Below are 16,152 nucleotides of genomic sequence, written 5' to 3'. Positions count from 1 at the left end.
ACAGCCCCAGGTTTCCTGGAAGTAGCAAAAAGACTACATGTTCACTACTGAAGAGAAATGCAGGGCTCTCTGTCTCCAGGGGAGCCTGTTAGGAAGAGGAGACCCACCCACCCACCCACCCCCACCTGCTCTACAGCTTTGAGACTTGAGCACAGGCTCCCCCGCCTCATCCTGTCCTCTCTAAGGTAGGGCCAAAAATCTGGTAGTCTGAGTCTCCTTGTGAAAAGGAAATGATGGGTGGACCAGGTGAGCACGCTGGCCGGTCTGGATTAAACAAGTTTCATTCTCTGCGTGGCCTTATTGTCCATCCAAGATGCTCAGGCCGGCCCAGCCCAGCTCTACCTCGCCACATCAGCACACAGGCCGAAACCCAAGCTGGGGTGGAAAAGGAAGCTGTTCTCAGAGAGACTTGGAGCTGCACCTGCCCTGCCCTTTGCCTAGATGGAGGCTGCTTCCCTCAGCAAGAGTATCTGAGCTCTGCCCTTCTCCTGGGCCCAGCCCCTTGCCTCGGGATAGCAGGAGCCCTTGGTGTGAAACCTCCCGGGAGTTTCTCCCTGCAGAGGCAGATAGAGAAACAGGGGTGAGTCACAGTGAACCCTGTTCCCTTGTCATTGCCTGCCTGAGTCAGTGTCCTTAGGCCACTGGGATGACACCCGGTGGCCTTCTCCCTATGAACCAACACCCACACCCCTCCTCTCTGCCCTGGGCCTGATCAGTCTGGCCAGGTCTTGCCTGGGCACAGCTACCAAGTCTCCAAGCCCCTGGGCAATAGGACTTTGAATTTAGGGAACTTCACTGCCAGGAAAAAAAAAAAAAAAAAAAAAGAAGTAGGTACCAGGTCCTCAAAGCTGCCAGTTCACTGTGTGACCTTGAAACTCTTAACATCCATCTCATTGTACTGTAAACCATGGTAGGACTAGGTCCCTCTCCAGCAGGCCATGTGAGCTGTTTCTGGCCAGTGCCTCTCCCTGCTCTAGTGAGTCCCCTATGCTGTGACATCACCCTTGTGTAGAAAGGGTGAGATGATGGGCTAGTTCCTAGGCAGGACCACGGAACAGCTGAGATACCCTCCACACCCAAGACCTACCCAAACTCCTCCTGGGCTGCAGCAGAGCTAGGGAAGGCTGACCAGGAGAAGTAGCCTGGCCTGCAGCCTGGACCCCGGGCTCTTCTAGCTCTACCCTGACCTAATCCATTCTACTTCACACTCGATAGTGAGCATTCAACATGGAGCCAGGAATGCTTCGGTGGGGCAGCGCTTGCCTAACACAGCACGCCAGAGCACCATCAAAAACAAAAATAAAACCCGCTGGTGAGAGTACATGCCTTTGATTCTGCACTCAGGGGGAGAGAAGGGGCAGATGGATCTCTCTGAGTTCAAGGCTAGCCTGGTTTACTGAGTGAGTTCCAGGACAGCCAGGGCTTCACAGAGAAACCCCTGACTCAAAACAAAACAAAACAAAACAAAGCAAAATAAAAACATGGTGCCCTCCATACGTTCTGACACTTTTTCAGACAGGAGAAAAATACCAGATGAATACCAGAAGACAGAAGATTCTTATCTCTTGAAAGTGAGGTTCTCTGGACCACAAACAAACAAAAAAACCACGGGGCTGGAGATATAGCTCAACTGGTAGAGTATTTGCATTCATGAAGGCCTGGATGATGTGCTTATAAAATGATAAAGAGATATAGGATATGTTTTATGGGGGTGTGGTGAGGTATGGGGGAAGGGGGTGTCTCAGGGGGCCCATGCCAAGGCGTCCCTTCCCTCCCCAGGGACCAGCCTCACGGACAGTATAGTATAGAATAGAGTTTATTCAGGGCATGGGGAAGGGAGTTAAGAGGGTAGGAGAGGCAGAGAGGGAGAGAGTAGAGAAGTGGAGGCTGGCACCTGGAGAGAGGGGGGAGACAAGAAGCCCCTTTTATAGTGGGTCAGGCCTGCCTGGCTGTTGCCAGGTAACTGTGAGGTGGAGTTTAGACAGAATGCTAACACTGGGTTTCCTCTCTAGCATTATAAACTGGGGGAGCTGAGGCAGGCCTCTAATCCCAGTACTTGGGAGGTGGAGTTCAAGGTCATCCTTGACTATACAGGGAGTTTGAAGCCAACCTAGCTTACATGAGACCTTGTGGGGGGGGGGGGACACAGAGGGAACAGGAAGTTTGTTGGGAGGGCTATTGAAACCAGAATATTTACTAGGCAGCAACTTGTGCTACCAACCTGAACACCTAAATTGATCCCTGAGATCAACACAGTAAGAGAAAAGTGACTCTCAGAAGCTGTCCACTAACCTACACACACACACACACACACATAAAAACAAAACAATGAACAACAACAAAAAAACCAAGAAGCACCACAGACCTCATGTAAAAACTTTTCAAGTGTCTTGGTAAGACTGGCCCCTTCAGATAATTACAGAAGAAGCTGGATTGCTCAGTGGTTGAGAGCACTAACTGCTGTTCAGAGGATCTAGGTTCAGTTCCTAGAAGCACAGTTCCAGGAGACTGGACACTAGTCAAGCACATGGTGTATATATTTAAATGCAGGCGAACCATTCATACACATTTTAAAAAAAAGATAATTACAGCGGCTGAAGAGGATGGCTCAGCGGTTAAGAGTCAGGCTCAGTCGCCAGTGTTATGTTAGCTCAGGTCATGCCTACCTGTGTCTCCAGCTCCAGCGGAACCTAACGCATCTGGCCTCTGAGAGCACCTATACTCATATGTTCACACAGGCCCTATATACACGTACACATAATTAAAATCAAAATAAGCTGGGAATGGAGCACACCTTTAATCTCAGCGATGGGGAGGCAGAGGCAGGAGGATCTCTGTGAGTTTGAGGTCAGCCTGGTCTGTACAGTGAGTTCCAGGACAGCCAGGGCTACATAGTGAGACATTGTCTCTAGAAGATAAATTTATAAATGAGCAAACAAAAGAAACCCCAAACTGGAACTATCTTAATATCCTTGAGTGGTTGGACACCTTGTGTTGTAGAGTCATGCTAAGGACTATTACTCAGTGATAAAAAATGTTGGACCACTGAAAACACGGAACAATGTGGGTGAACACACACACACACACACACACACACACACAATGGCAGCCAGACTAAAAAGGGAAGAACACATAGTCACATACTGCTTAATTCCACTTAGAGAAAAATTACAGAAGTTGTCCACTAATCTAAAAAGAGCAGAGGTGAGGCACGTGGGAGGAGCAGGGAGACTCATGGTGATGAGGGATACAGAAACCTTGAGGGGTAACCTGCAGATCTATTATTTTGGTTGTTGGTGGTGATGGATTCATGGGCATGTCAAAATGTGTTCAGTTTAAGCCAGGCATGGTCCACGCCTGCAATCCCAAGCACTTAGGAGGTAGTAAGAGATCAACAGTTCAAGCCCTCCACCCCTCCCCAAGATACAACCTGAGTTTGAGGCCAGCCTGAATTACATGAGATGGTATCTCAAAAAAAAAAAAAAATCAATAATGAAGTTACAAATTTAAGTACGTGTGACAATTGTCCTGAGGGCTCCTTGGCCCCCATAGTCCTCGATGCTGTTGGATCAGTTTATGGCTCTGTGACATTGCATGAAACTGGCCTCTCTGCATGTCCCTCGTTTCAGTACTGAGACAAGGCCATGCCCAGTTTACAAGGCACAGGGCGGGCGCACACACAGTTGGGTTTCTGTGGAAGAGGGCCTTTCACCTTGTATTGGCTGACTGGCATATTGATACACGAAGAGGGGAAAAAATGTGTAAGGGAGAAAACAGGCATCCAGCCTCCAGCTGACTTGTCCCGAGAGGAGGCACCCTTGGAGCCGGTCCCATAGAACTTGTCAGAGGTTTGGCCTCAGGGCAAAGGGCATGAGCAGTGCACCTCTCTTAGAAAAGTCTGGAAACAAGGTAGGCAGAGAGCTAGCTGAGCCTTTGGGAGGGCAGCTCTGGCCTTCTGTTGTGTCACGGCTGGCTGGGGATGAGGCCAGGTTGGCCGGAGGCCCAGGGAGGCGGGCCAGTTTAGCACCATGGGTCTCAGAGGTAGGGAGCATGCTGGGACCTCTCTCCGGACACAATGTCCTAGACTGCTTCACAGCTTGGCTGACTGACAGGGAACAGTGGCTGGCAGAGGGTATGGGCAGCTGGCCGACTGGGTGGGGGGCAGCCAGTCTGAGCAAAGGGCTTGTTCTTACAACCTGTCCTGCCACCTTGGCCAAGGAGAGGGCCAGTTCTCTGGAGGAAGGAACCTGACATCCTGTGGGGACCTTGGCAATCCCTTTCTCCCTCCCACTTATTTCCCTGTATCACTGACTATCATTTGAGCAAAATTCTCTTAAGAACAGAACCCCAGAATGCCGACCTGGATTCTTTACCTTACGTCCATACTGGCTGTGTGTCTTAAGTTACAACCTCTCTGACCCTCTCCTCCTTTTTTGTTTTGTTTTGAAATTCTGAGACAGGGTCTTACTTACTATGCATCCTTGACTGGCCTCAAAGCTACAGTGATCTGCGGGCCTCTGCCTCCTGAGTGCTGGAATTTAAGGTGTGCACCGTCAACCGGCATTTCAGCTCTTTAGCTGAAAAATGATATCTGCTTCTTAAGTTGTGAGTGTGGGAGGCAGTGAGATGGTGACCCTGACAGGAAGCACTGTGGAGTAAGTTTCACTATGAGGACCACATTAATAAGAAGCAATAATGACATTTGTTTATTAAAGGCTTGTGTGTGTCAGGAACTTTATGTGCATTGTTGGAAATGCCAGAGTCGGCTCGACACCTTCATGTCGTACGTGAGGGACGCACCACAGACAGTAGAGGCTCTCTATCAGCTTCCTGAGTCGGCTGAAGTGTACAGGCCGGCTGAGTGGGCCCTAGAGGGCTCTCAAAAGCTGGGGCTGGATCAGAGAGGGCCGAAGGGCTCTTTGGGACCCGGGATCTGACCCCAGATGCCTGGGCTCATTCAGGATATTGTTGGCAGAGTCCCAGGCACGTGAGCCAAGTACTTAGGAAGGCTGGACTGTTGGGGGCAGAGAGTCACGGGCGTTCCTTCACTACTCAGCAAACATTTACTGAGGGCGATAGTGTGTGATAGGGTCACATGTGGGTCTGTGGCAGGGCCACTTACAAAGTGTACAGCTTGACAAGACAGTGGCTACCAGTTTCCCAGGCTGTCTCTCTCTCTCTCTCTCTCTCTCTCTCTCTCTCTCTCTGGGGTGTGTGTGTGTGTGTTTTCAAAACAGTGTTTCTCTGTGTAGCCCTGGCTGTCCTGCTGTCCTGGAACTCACCCTGTAGACCAGGCTGACCTTGAACTCGGAAATCCCCCTGCCTCTGCCTCCTGAGTGCTAGGATTAAAGACATGTGTCACCCACCACCACTCTGCTTTATTTATTTAAAGTTTTGGGGGTTTTTTGTTTGTTTGTTTGTTTGTTTGGTTTTTTTTTTTTTTGGTTTTGGGGTTTTTTTTTTTTGAGACAGAGTTTATCTGTGTAGTCCTGGCTGTCCTGGAACTCACTCTGTAGACCAGGCTGGTCTCGAACTCATAAATCTGCCTGCCTCTGCCTCCCAAGGGCTGGGATTACAGGCGTGTACCACCACGCCCGACTCTAAAGATTTATTTATTTTGTGAATGTGAGCACACTGTAGCTGTCTTCAGACACACCAGAAGAGGGCATGGGATCTCATTACAGATGGTTGTGAGCCACCAGCTGGTTGCTGGGAATCGAACTCAGGACCTCTCCAGTCCTACTTACTTTCTTCCTTCCTCCCTTTCTCCCTTTCTCTTTCTTAGACAAGATCTTACTATGTTGCCCAGCCTGGGTCTCCTTCTCTTTCCTCCCCAGTACTTGAGACTGAGTACAGGATCTCACCCGCGCTAGGGCAAGTCCCTACCACTGTCGGGTGCCCCTGGAGCTGAAGCTACGTGCAATTGCTAGCTGCCTGATACTGGTTCTGGGACTGGAACTTGGGTTGTCTGTAAGAGTACCAAGCACTTACTTAAAACTACTGAGCCACCTCTCCAGCTCAGACCTTTATATTTTCTTCCCCAATGCAGGGGCTGGCTCCAACCCAGATATGGTAGGGAAAACACACGCCAGGATACCACAAGTTCATCCCTTGGTCCCCTCAGCTATGAAAGGACACGGACGTCCCCTCCCCCTTGTTGTTTGTAGGTAAGATGTGCATAAAGCCCTGGCTCTCGCTCTTTCCAGGCCACTAAGTGGAGCAGGGACAATGGTTCTCACCCTGCTGGCAAGCCAAGCTTGGGAGAGGGGAGAAGTGACAGTCTCCACTTGGCGGCCAGCATCAGGGAAGGCCAGATGTTGCCCCATCCTAGAATATTTACTCTCATTAGGCCCTCAAAACACTCAAAATGCTCAAAACGGAGGTGGGATGGGGTGGGGTGGGGTGGGGGCGGTGGAGCCATCTGGGACTGCTTCAATTCTGAGGCCAGTCTGAGCTGCACAGTGAGTCCCAGGCCAGCCTTTTATCCTAGCACTTGGGAGGCTGAGGCAGGTGAATCTCTGTGACTTCCAGATAGACCTGCCAGGGCTACACAGAACAAAACACAGAACCCCCAAATCCTTCAGGCAAACACCTCGCCACAGATAGTGGTCCCCTGAGGTGGGGATGTGGGAGAGGGGCTGCAGAGACTATTAGATATTCCTGGGGGTCCTCTTGGCACCAGACAAGGGCCCCAGTTCCACCTGTGACCTTAATGAGCCAAGAGGCGCGCAGGGCCACAGCCTGCCAGAGCAGAGACCAAGGTCCACAAGGAGTTGACTGCCCCAGGAATTCCGGGTTGGGCCCTTGCTCTACCTTGCCAGGTTCCTTGAGAGGGCATTGGGGGGCCACGAAGTTTCCCAGTCACCTGGCTATTTCACCAGGTGACACAGGTTGTTGTTGTTGTTTTCTTACTAAGCTAGAAGAAGGCCATTTTGTAGGTAGGCACACTGAGACTAAGAGGCACGGGCGACCCAAGTCGTCAGAAGAAGCAAGGCACAGCCACCTTGAGCTTCCCTGACAGGGTGGAGTGGTTGTAAGAGAAAGCTCCTGAGCAGGGGACCTCCAGTTAGAGAAACCAGGGCCCCAAGTTGGGCTGCGGGGGTTTCCACCCACCTCTGCCGACCTAGGCAACCACGCCCATCCGCATGGGATGTGCTCCACTTCCCTGGGGGCTGTAAGGAAAGCAGGAGGCTGAGCTCCACCAGGCTACTCCCCCGCCCCGCGCAGCACACAGGAGGAAGAAGGAAAGGAGGGTTATGTAAGGCGAGTCGAGGGCCGGGCAGGCGGGGACGTCCTCCTATGAATAGCCTGCTGTTCTTTGCGCGTGACTACACAGCCCCCTCGGCGCCCGCCGTGCTGGCCTCCGAGTCCAGGGCCTGAAGAGGGAGGAGCATGAGTAGAGATTCAGGGAGGGAGGAGGGAAGCTGGGATGCTAGGACGGAGGGGTGGAGTCGGTATGCCAGGTGTACCTGTGCATTACGTCCCTGGCCTCCGCTCCACGCCCCACCCCCACTCCCTGTCCGGCTGCAGTTCGATTCCTGCAGCCGGCTGGCGACGACATCTGCCTTGACGATATTTATCTGGACCCTGCAACCTAGAGCAGATTCTGCAGGTGCCTGGGCTGCCACAGGCCCTCGCTCCTGGAAAAGAAGGGGGGGGGGCACCAGACCGCTGCGGACCACGGACTGCATTTTCTCTCTTGATCATGGAGGCGCCCCTAAAGCAGGGGTGCAGTTACTGGAAGGCTGCTCAACACTGCTGGATCCAGGTTTCCACAACACCCCCACCCCGCACGCCCATCGTGTGCGCTTATACACCAGTGGGTCACCTTAGCAATAATTTAGCCTCTGGATCTCCAGAGTTTGGTTTGGTTTTGCTTTGTTTTCTAACAGTCGCTGGCCACTGAACCCATGGGAGTCGGTTTACCTCCAAAGTGTCAGGCCCCTTCCCAAGGTTTTTAAAGTTTGGGAACCAAGTCAGGTAGGATGGGGCAGGTCGGGGATTGAGGCCTGCATTGATTTTATGAGCTGGGTGGAAAGTTGGGGCAGAGAACATATGATAGATGGAGGACAGATGGGGCCAGGAACAGCCAGTCGTGACCTCCAGTACCTCGACCTTTCAGTCCCCAGCCCTTTAATGCTTACTAATAGATACAGACAACCCCAGCCTCTATCAACCCCAAAACCTGGACCTTGCCCCCACTTTATCAGGTTTGGAGAGGACATGAGACTCGAACAAAGCCCGTTCCAGAACTCAGTGGATCCAAGATCCAATATAATCCCTTTTATCCAGGCATGGTTAGACACTGACACTGGGATTGGAGAGATGAATAAAAATGAGGGTACAGCTATCAAGAAAATGTTGGCCCACGAAGAGAAAAACATAGCGATAATCACCGTCCTTATCATGACTGTGGTCTGACTGTGCAGTGGAGGCTCAGGGCTGAAGTCTGCTAGAAGGTTCCTGGGCAGAGACAGGTGGGGTCAATCCACACAGCAGAAGCAGCACAACTGTTCAGAGGCCTGAATTAGCAATCACTTCAGGGATCTGGGAGCACCTGGTTGAGGCGGAGGCTTATGGGTTGCAGATTCAAGAGAGAGGAGGCTGACCTGAGGAGAACCTTGGCCAGATGATGGGCTGGACTTTGTTCAGAGCACAGCAGGAGCGGGGGGTGGGGTGGGGGGGGACAGGAAGGGGGAGAGATGAACCCCAGCCTCCTTCCCACCCCTAAGCTCCCTCTTGGCTGTAGCACTGGTTCCTTCCTCATCGGCTACTGGACCAGGGAGGCCAGATCCCATCCTAGCTCACCACGATGCGCTTGGGGGTCTGGCTTGGAGCAGGCCACTCTGCCCACCTTGGGTCTCCGTGTCATCTATGAAATGACAATGCTACTCTGGACCTGGTCCCTCCTGCTGCTGGGAATGAGGAGCAGGGTCTGGGGCGGGGAGCTGCCTCTGCTAGCCCATCAGCCACACCAAAGGCTGAGCATCTGCTCTGCGAGCCTTCCCCCACCTCCACTGAGGGGAAGGAGGCTCTCTGCCAAATAATGCTCCTCTCACCCATGCCCACAGACTTCCAGGATCACAAACGCTTAGCCAGACTTGCCAACTTGTGTCCAGGGACTCCCATATTTCTCCGAGTGTGGTCTCAGGCACAATCTCCCTGATCCCTATTTTTTTTTTTCAGATGCAGTATGGAATCTCTTGAGGAATGTGTCTGATGATCCCTTTTTGTCCCTAGACAGGTGATCTCTGCAAACACAGCTTCCAGGCACAGAGAGGGGTAGATCAGGAGCCCCTCAGCCCCTCCCCCGGACAAGTCCCCTCTCTGCTATTTCCAGCCTCTGCCAGGGACATCCTGTGCCCCTGTGATGTCACTAGGCCTTAAGAGACCGGGCTGTGGATGACAGGATGTATTTTTAAACTCTCAGGCCTTGGCCAGCTCCCCTCCCCCCTCCACTCAGCTTACCCCACCTCACACTCCCAGTCCTGTGTCCTGTTCGCAACTTCTCAAATTAGTAGGTGTGCTGGACAGGCACCCTTCGGGCTTCTGAGAGGCTATGGGGAAGCCAGGCCGGTGCTCAGTGTTTGTAGTCACAAAATCCAGGCCTGCCCAGGTAAACTGATGGGTCTCTTGAAAAGGAGCTGCTTATATTTCCAGGAGGAACCTAAAACCCAGAGAGCAGAAGGCAATCCAAGATCCTAAGTCCAGGGCTGACAGCCATCAGCTAGACTTCGACTCTCTACTCAGCCCAAGATCCTATCTGGATCTAAGAGCAGCTATGCAAGCTGGCTTTGACTTTCTTTTTGTTTTTTAAAGGTAGGAGCCTTGCTGTGTAGAACAGGCTGGCCTCCAACTCACAGGCATCCACCTGCCTCTGTCTCCTGAGTGAGTGCTGGGATCAAAGGCATGTTCCACCACTGCCTCTGAACAGTTCGGGTTAGAGCAGCAGGAGGGTAAGGCATAGACTCTGGACCTAGACAGACCTCAGTCTGAATCCTGCCTGTGCCATTTCTCAGCTGTACTGCTTTGGGCTGGTGACTTCACCTCTCTATGCCTCTGTTACTTGCACATGGCGTTACCAAAAGATTGCTTGGGAACACATCTGAAAAACACTAAACATATGTCCTGATATCTACGAGTGTCCAAACAGGGCCAGCTTCTCTGTCCCTCTATAAACACTGCTGGGAAACTCTACCAGTCCAGCTGTGGATCCTGCGATCTCAGCATGCTCCTTGTCCCCAAGGCTCAGAGGTCCAGAGAGGACAGTGCTGACAGGGCCTCCAGGAGACATCTGGGGTCAGGGCTGCAGAGTGAGAAGGACAAGGGCCTCACCTCTACACACCCCCTAGGATCCACCTCTGGCAAACAGCTCAGAACGCTTAGAGAACTACAGAGCCCTATCTATGCTCAGGGTCCCCAAAGCTTTCTACCATCTGCTAAGAGCCCTCTCCCTTTCTTCTCCCCAAGGGACATATTATCCCTTGAACCAAAAGAGCAGGCATAGACATTTCCTAGCAGATGGGCAGGAGCCCAAAGAGAAGGGACCTAGGCCCCTCTCTAGTTCCACACTCCAGTGTGTCAGCAAGAAGGTCCCCAGGGCTGGGCTTTACAGCCAACTCACTGTGTGAATCCTTGGAATCCTGATTTCTCTCATGTATGTACCTGTGTGTGCAGGTAAATACAAGAAAATGCCTACAGAGACCACAGAGCTCTCCTGGCTGATGTGGATGCTGGGAATCAAATTCAAATCCTCTGCAAGAGCCTTTTGTGCTTTTAACCACTGAATTCTCAGTTTTCTTATCTGTAAAATGGGTAGAAAGTACTTTACTTTTTTGTTTTTGTTTGTTTGTTTGTTTGTTTGTTTGTTTTTTGGATTTGGTTTTTTTTTTCCGAGACAGGGTTTCTCTGTGTAGCCCTGGCTGTCCTGGAACTCACTCTGCAGACCAGGCTGGCCTCAAACTCAGAAATCTGCCTGGCTCTGCCTCCCAGAGTGCAGGATTACGGGCGTGCACCACCACCGCCTGGCATAGAAAGTACTTTAAAAGGGGGTTGGGTGTGTAGCTCAGTGGTAGAACACATATCTATCATGTTTAATACCTTGAGTTCACACACACACACAGCTTAAAGGGTTATTCTGAGAATGAAACATATATACAAATCATCATTTACACATAGATGTTCGATGAATGTTCAGTAATTCAGCTGACTCTGAGCATAGGGAAACAACCTTCCCCAATGCCCCCTCACCCCCTCACTCCCTGTTTCCCACCCCCAAGCCCTAAGGAAGTTCACACAGTCTCCTTGTTTAGGGGCCAGGGCTGAGAATCAGTGCTATGCTGGCTTAGGAGGGAAAACCTGCAATGTCGGAATGTGAATGCATGTAAATATCATCCAAATAGGGAAGAACTGTGGCAAGAGGAAGAGAGATGGATGGGGTGGGAACTGTGGGAAGAGAGATGGTGGGGTGTCCAGTCCTCTTCAAGGGTACTGCCACACTGCTGACTGAGGTGGTCATTTGGCTCTTGGACTCCTGGCACGAGGAGGAGATCCCCTCATGTCCTGATTCGAGGGATCCTGGAGTAGGTACACAGTTACTCTTAGGCCTTCACACACACACACACACACACACACACACACACACACACACACACACACTCCTGAAGGCATATGGGTATTTCAGGTCACAGGCCTCAGAGCAGGGGAGGCCCCAGAGACACCCTATTTGACAGTGGGACACTAAGCTCCCGAGTTTCCTGTCTCCCTGCCTCTTCCCAAGTCCACGGACTGCTTGCCTGTGTACAGTCCTCACCTGAGAGCGCCCCTCAGCCTCAGCTATGACACAGCAGGCCACCTCAGCTCCCAGCAGTCCTTGCTCACATCTGTCGTCCCTTCCAGGGAAATCCAGGCTTATCAATTGTATTCAGAGGACTAGAGAAAAGAGGGTACAGCCCCAGGCTGAGCCTCTCATCCCACCCACCCCCCTTCACATCACTCTTCCGTGCCTATGGGCCCAGCCTCTCCCCAGAGCCTAGACGTTCAGTCTGTGGCTGTTGGCTCTATCTCTCTCCAGAGTCTGCAGGTATCCCCAGACTGTGTGCACTACAGCCATTGGAAGGCCAGCAGTGCCGAGAGTGGGTCAGCTGGTGCTCCACAGCGCCATCTGGCACAGAAGGTCTGTCTGGAGGCTTTACCCTGAGGACAACTCCAGAAGCAGAACCCTACCTAGGTCACTGCTTTGGATGTGCCTGAATAGACCGCCACCTAGTGGTGGGATGGCACTGATACCACAAGGCCGTGTGCCCAGATTCCGTCGGCAGCTCCCCCATGGATCCTGTCCGGCAGTCAGTCACAATGAGCCAGGTGCAGGCAGGTCAGGCACAGAGAGAACAGTAGGTGCTCCAGGTCAAAGACTTAGACCCTAAGAACCAGATAGAGCGCATGGGAACAGGAAGCTGGACATTGTGGGGCTTTGGGTGTGAGCTCAGATTTGGCTCTGGTGTCATCGGAGCCACAGGGCATGCTAGCTGCAGTGGGGAGAAGGGACTGCTGGATACATCTCAGGAATTAGGAGAATGCTGAGATTCAGGCTGAAAAGATGCTGCTGGCCGGGGAGGTTGGTGGAGTGGCAGGAAATGGCTGCATTTGAGAACTGGAAGGGTTGTTGTTGGATAGGATCGGGCTGTGAGCTGAATCACAGCATCAACAGCTTCTCTTGTGAGGAGAAATGGGAGGGAAGGTATGGTACCTGCACATACAGTCCTAGCTGCTACATAGGAGGCTGAGGCAGGAGGATTGTTTGAGCCTAGAGGCCCAGGAGCAGTCTGAGGAAAACAGAAAAACCCTGTCTCAAAACGAAAACAACAAAAGAGAGAGAAAGGAAAATTTAAAAAGGTGGGAAGAGAGTGATGGCTCTGTGGGTGGAGGCTCTACCTGCTAAGGCAGATAGCCTGAGCTCAGCCCCTGGGACTCACATGGTAGAGGTCTTCTGGCATGTGCACTGTGGTGAGCCCATGTGGGTGTACAAGCACGCACGCATGCACGCATGCACGCACGCACGCACGCACAGAGCTATATTGTAAGAATGTGCGCTTTCATTTTAATCCCAGATGTGGGGATGTGGGGAATCCTTCATATTGTCCACAGCAGCTGACTATGATTTGCCTCGTGCTCTAGCAGAGGTGTGGTTTTGTCAGCTACAGATAGTTTTTGTGATTTTGTTAATTCTGGGGACTTTTCAGAGGGGAATATAAATGCTAGGATCCTGAAAGGTGTGGTGGGTGACTGTTGGTTGTACAGGAGGGGTTGGTTGCAGTTTGTTAGTACTCGTGCTCAAAGAAGAAACAAAGGATATTAGATTCACTCTCCCTCTCTTCCATTTGTTCTCGCTCTCCCTCCTGCCCTCCTTCTTTTTTTCTCCCTCTCTCCCTCTCCCATCTATCCTTCTCTTCCACCTAGTATTAGGGGGTGAAATCAGGGAGATAAATGGTAGGAAAAAGAACCCACAAAGTAGTAAAGACCAGCTACAAGCCAGGATTAGATAGTGAGACACTGCCTCAAAGATATGTGTCTACATACACACACACACACACACACTGCCATCACCAAGTCCCACCACAGATAGGTGCTGAGTTCCATACAGCTGTGTAGGTGTCCCCTTAACCACAGACACCTGTTTGCTAGCAATTCCCAGGAGACAATAGTCTAATAAGAATGATTTATTAGGGAATGAGCTCCGGGACCTGAGGTCACAGAGCCCAGAGAGGTGGGCAGGATCAAGGAGGTTGTGGGTGCAGGAATGCTTTGCTCTCATGGGAATCACTTTCCTTTTTGCATCTCAGTTGTTTGTAAACAATGTCACTGTGAAGGTCCTGTCCCATATGTAGCTAGAGCAGAGTTACAGCTGGGAGGGGCACAGGTGTGGGGTCTAATATCCCTCCTCAATCCTCCCATCAGGGGGCATCAAGAAGGCAGATCTTGCTGAGGTGATCTATGCCTTTAATCCTGGCACTCAGGAGGCCAAAAATAAGTAGATCTGTGGGAATTAGAGGCCAGCCTGATCTACAGTTCCAGGACAGCCAGATCCCTATCTCAAAACAAAAAACAAGCAAAGCCCAGATCGTATTTATTCTTTTATACGTATTTATTGGGGAAGTGTAAGTGCGGGTGTGAAGAGATCAGAGGACAACTTTCAGGAGTGGTTTTTGTCTTCCACTATGTGGGTCCTGGGGGAATAGAACTCAGGCTAACAGGTTTAGCTCAAAGCACTTTTAACTGCTGAGTCATATTGCTGGCCCTTCATTTTTGACTTATTTTTAGACCAAGGACCTAAGCCATGAGAAGGTGCTTCCCTCAGCTGAGTCTTCCCACTTCAGGTAATCTAGATCATCTCCACATGCATGGCCAGGTGCTGCCCTAGTCTAAGTACCCGCACACAGGCGTGCCAGGAGCTTGGCCTCTCGGGTGGTTCTAGATCCAGTTAAGTTGACAATCTGTCTCCATCATCAGAGCATATGAGCCTAGGGCTAGGGAGCAATTCACGCAAGTGTGGGGTGGTTTTGGCTACCTTGGCTGATTTCTGGTAGCCAAAGGGAGCTGGTGGGTAGAGTCTGCTGTGGGCACGGCAGGGCCAGGCACCCTGGCACTCTGGGTAATGGTGAAAGCAGTGAGTGTTCAAAAACCTGTTAACAAGACCTTAGATTATGTAGCCATAGGATCTGAGCTGTTGTTCATCCCAAGTTTGAATCTCTGCTCCGATAATAGATGGGTGATACCTTAAGCAGTTCTGAACCTCCATTTCTTCTGTAATGTTCCTTTCAGATTGGGGCCTGGGGGACTGAACAATCCCAATTTCTCTTTCTCTTCTCCTTTCTTCTTCTGCTTTTTTGTTTGAGACAGGGTTCTGGAGGACAGGACAGGCTGTCCTAGAGTTCACTATGTAGACCTAGAACAGGCTGCCCTCAAACTTAGAGACTACCTTGTCACTGCCTCCCAAACACTGCAATTAAAGATGTGCATCACCATGCAATGGTCATAGTTCTTCCTCTTTAAACAAGGAGGTCTATTCTAGAGTGTTTTGAGGGTGTAATAGAACAGTGAGGTACTTCATAGGCTGAGAGGCAGGACAGCGGAAGCAGCAGACCAGGGCCCTAAGACCTTTCCCCCACCAGCCAGAATTTCCCTGAAAGTCAGCCTGGAGTGCACAGCACTGGTGGAAGGCAAGTAGAGGCTTCTAGGGTGCCTCAGAGCCACCTGCTGCTGCCTGGATTGTCTTTACTTATGTATATGTGTGTGGATAGATAGATAGATAGATAGATAGATTTAGATTTAGATTTATTATATGTAAGTACACTGTTGCTGTCTTCAGACACCCCAGAAGAGGGCATTGGATCCCATTACAGATGGTTGTGAGCCGCCATGTGGTTGATGGGACCTGAACTCAGGACCTCTGGAAGAGCAGCCAGTGCTCTTAAGTACCGGGCTATCTAGCCCAAGCTCTGTTTCCAGCACCCAGTTCAGGCAGCTCGCAACCACCTGTAGCATAGGATCCAGTGCCTCAAGAGGTCTCCACAGGCCCCTGCACTCATGTACGTATCCACATACAGACATCCATATATAATTATAAGTTATATACGGATTAAAAAAACACAACACCTGTTAATCCCAGGACACAGGTGGCTGAGGCAGGAGGACTGTGAGTTTCTTGGTGTTTAATTTGCAGAACAGATTTTTTGGGCTGTCCTAGAACTCACTCTATAGGCCAGGCTGTCTTCGAAGCTCCAGTTCAGAGGTCAGCCTCTACAGTGCTGGGGTTAAAGCGGCCACCACTGCCTACCTGGCTTAAATTGGTGTTATTAATCCACTTAAAAAAAAACAAAACATAGTTGTCACGAGGTGTTTGTGTTCCTGGTCTTTTTTTTGGTTCTATCACAGTCTGCTCTCAAACTACCTTTGCTCTGATATGTGTCCTCCCTTCTTGAGAACAACAAGGTAGGGATTACTCAGATTTGACAGGTGAAGAAACTGAGGCATAGAGGAATTAGGAGACTTGGCCTAGGGTATCTAGCTGATGTGGACAGAGGTGTTGCCTGGGATTCCAAAGAGATGAGGTTTTCTGGCTTGGTTCTCATGCTTACATATAGAGAGAGGAAA

Source organism: Apodemus sylvaticus, chromosome 17 (genome assembly GCF_947179515.1).
Source record: "Apodemus sylvaticus chromosome 17, mApoSyl1.1, whole genome shotgun sequence".
NCBI classification, from domain to species: Eukaryota; Metazoa; Chordata; class Mammalia; order Rodentia; family Muridae; genus Apodemus; species Apodemus sylvaticus.
Note: the sequence above shows the minus strand (reverse complement) of the source record.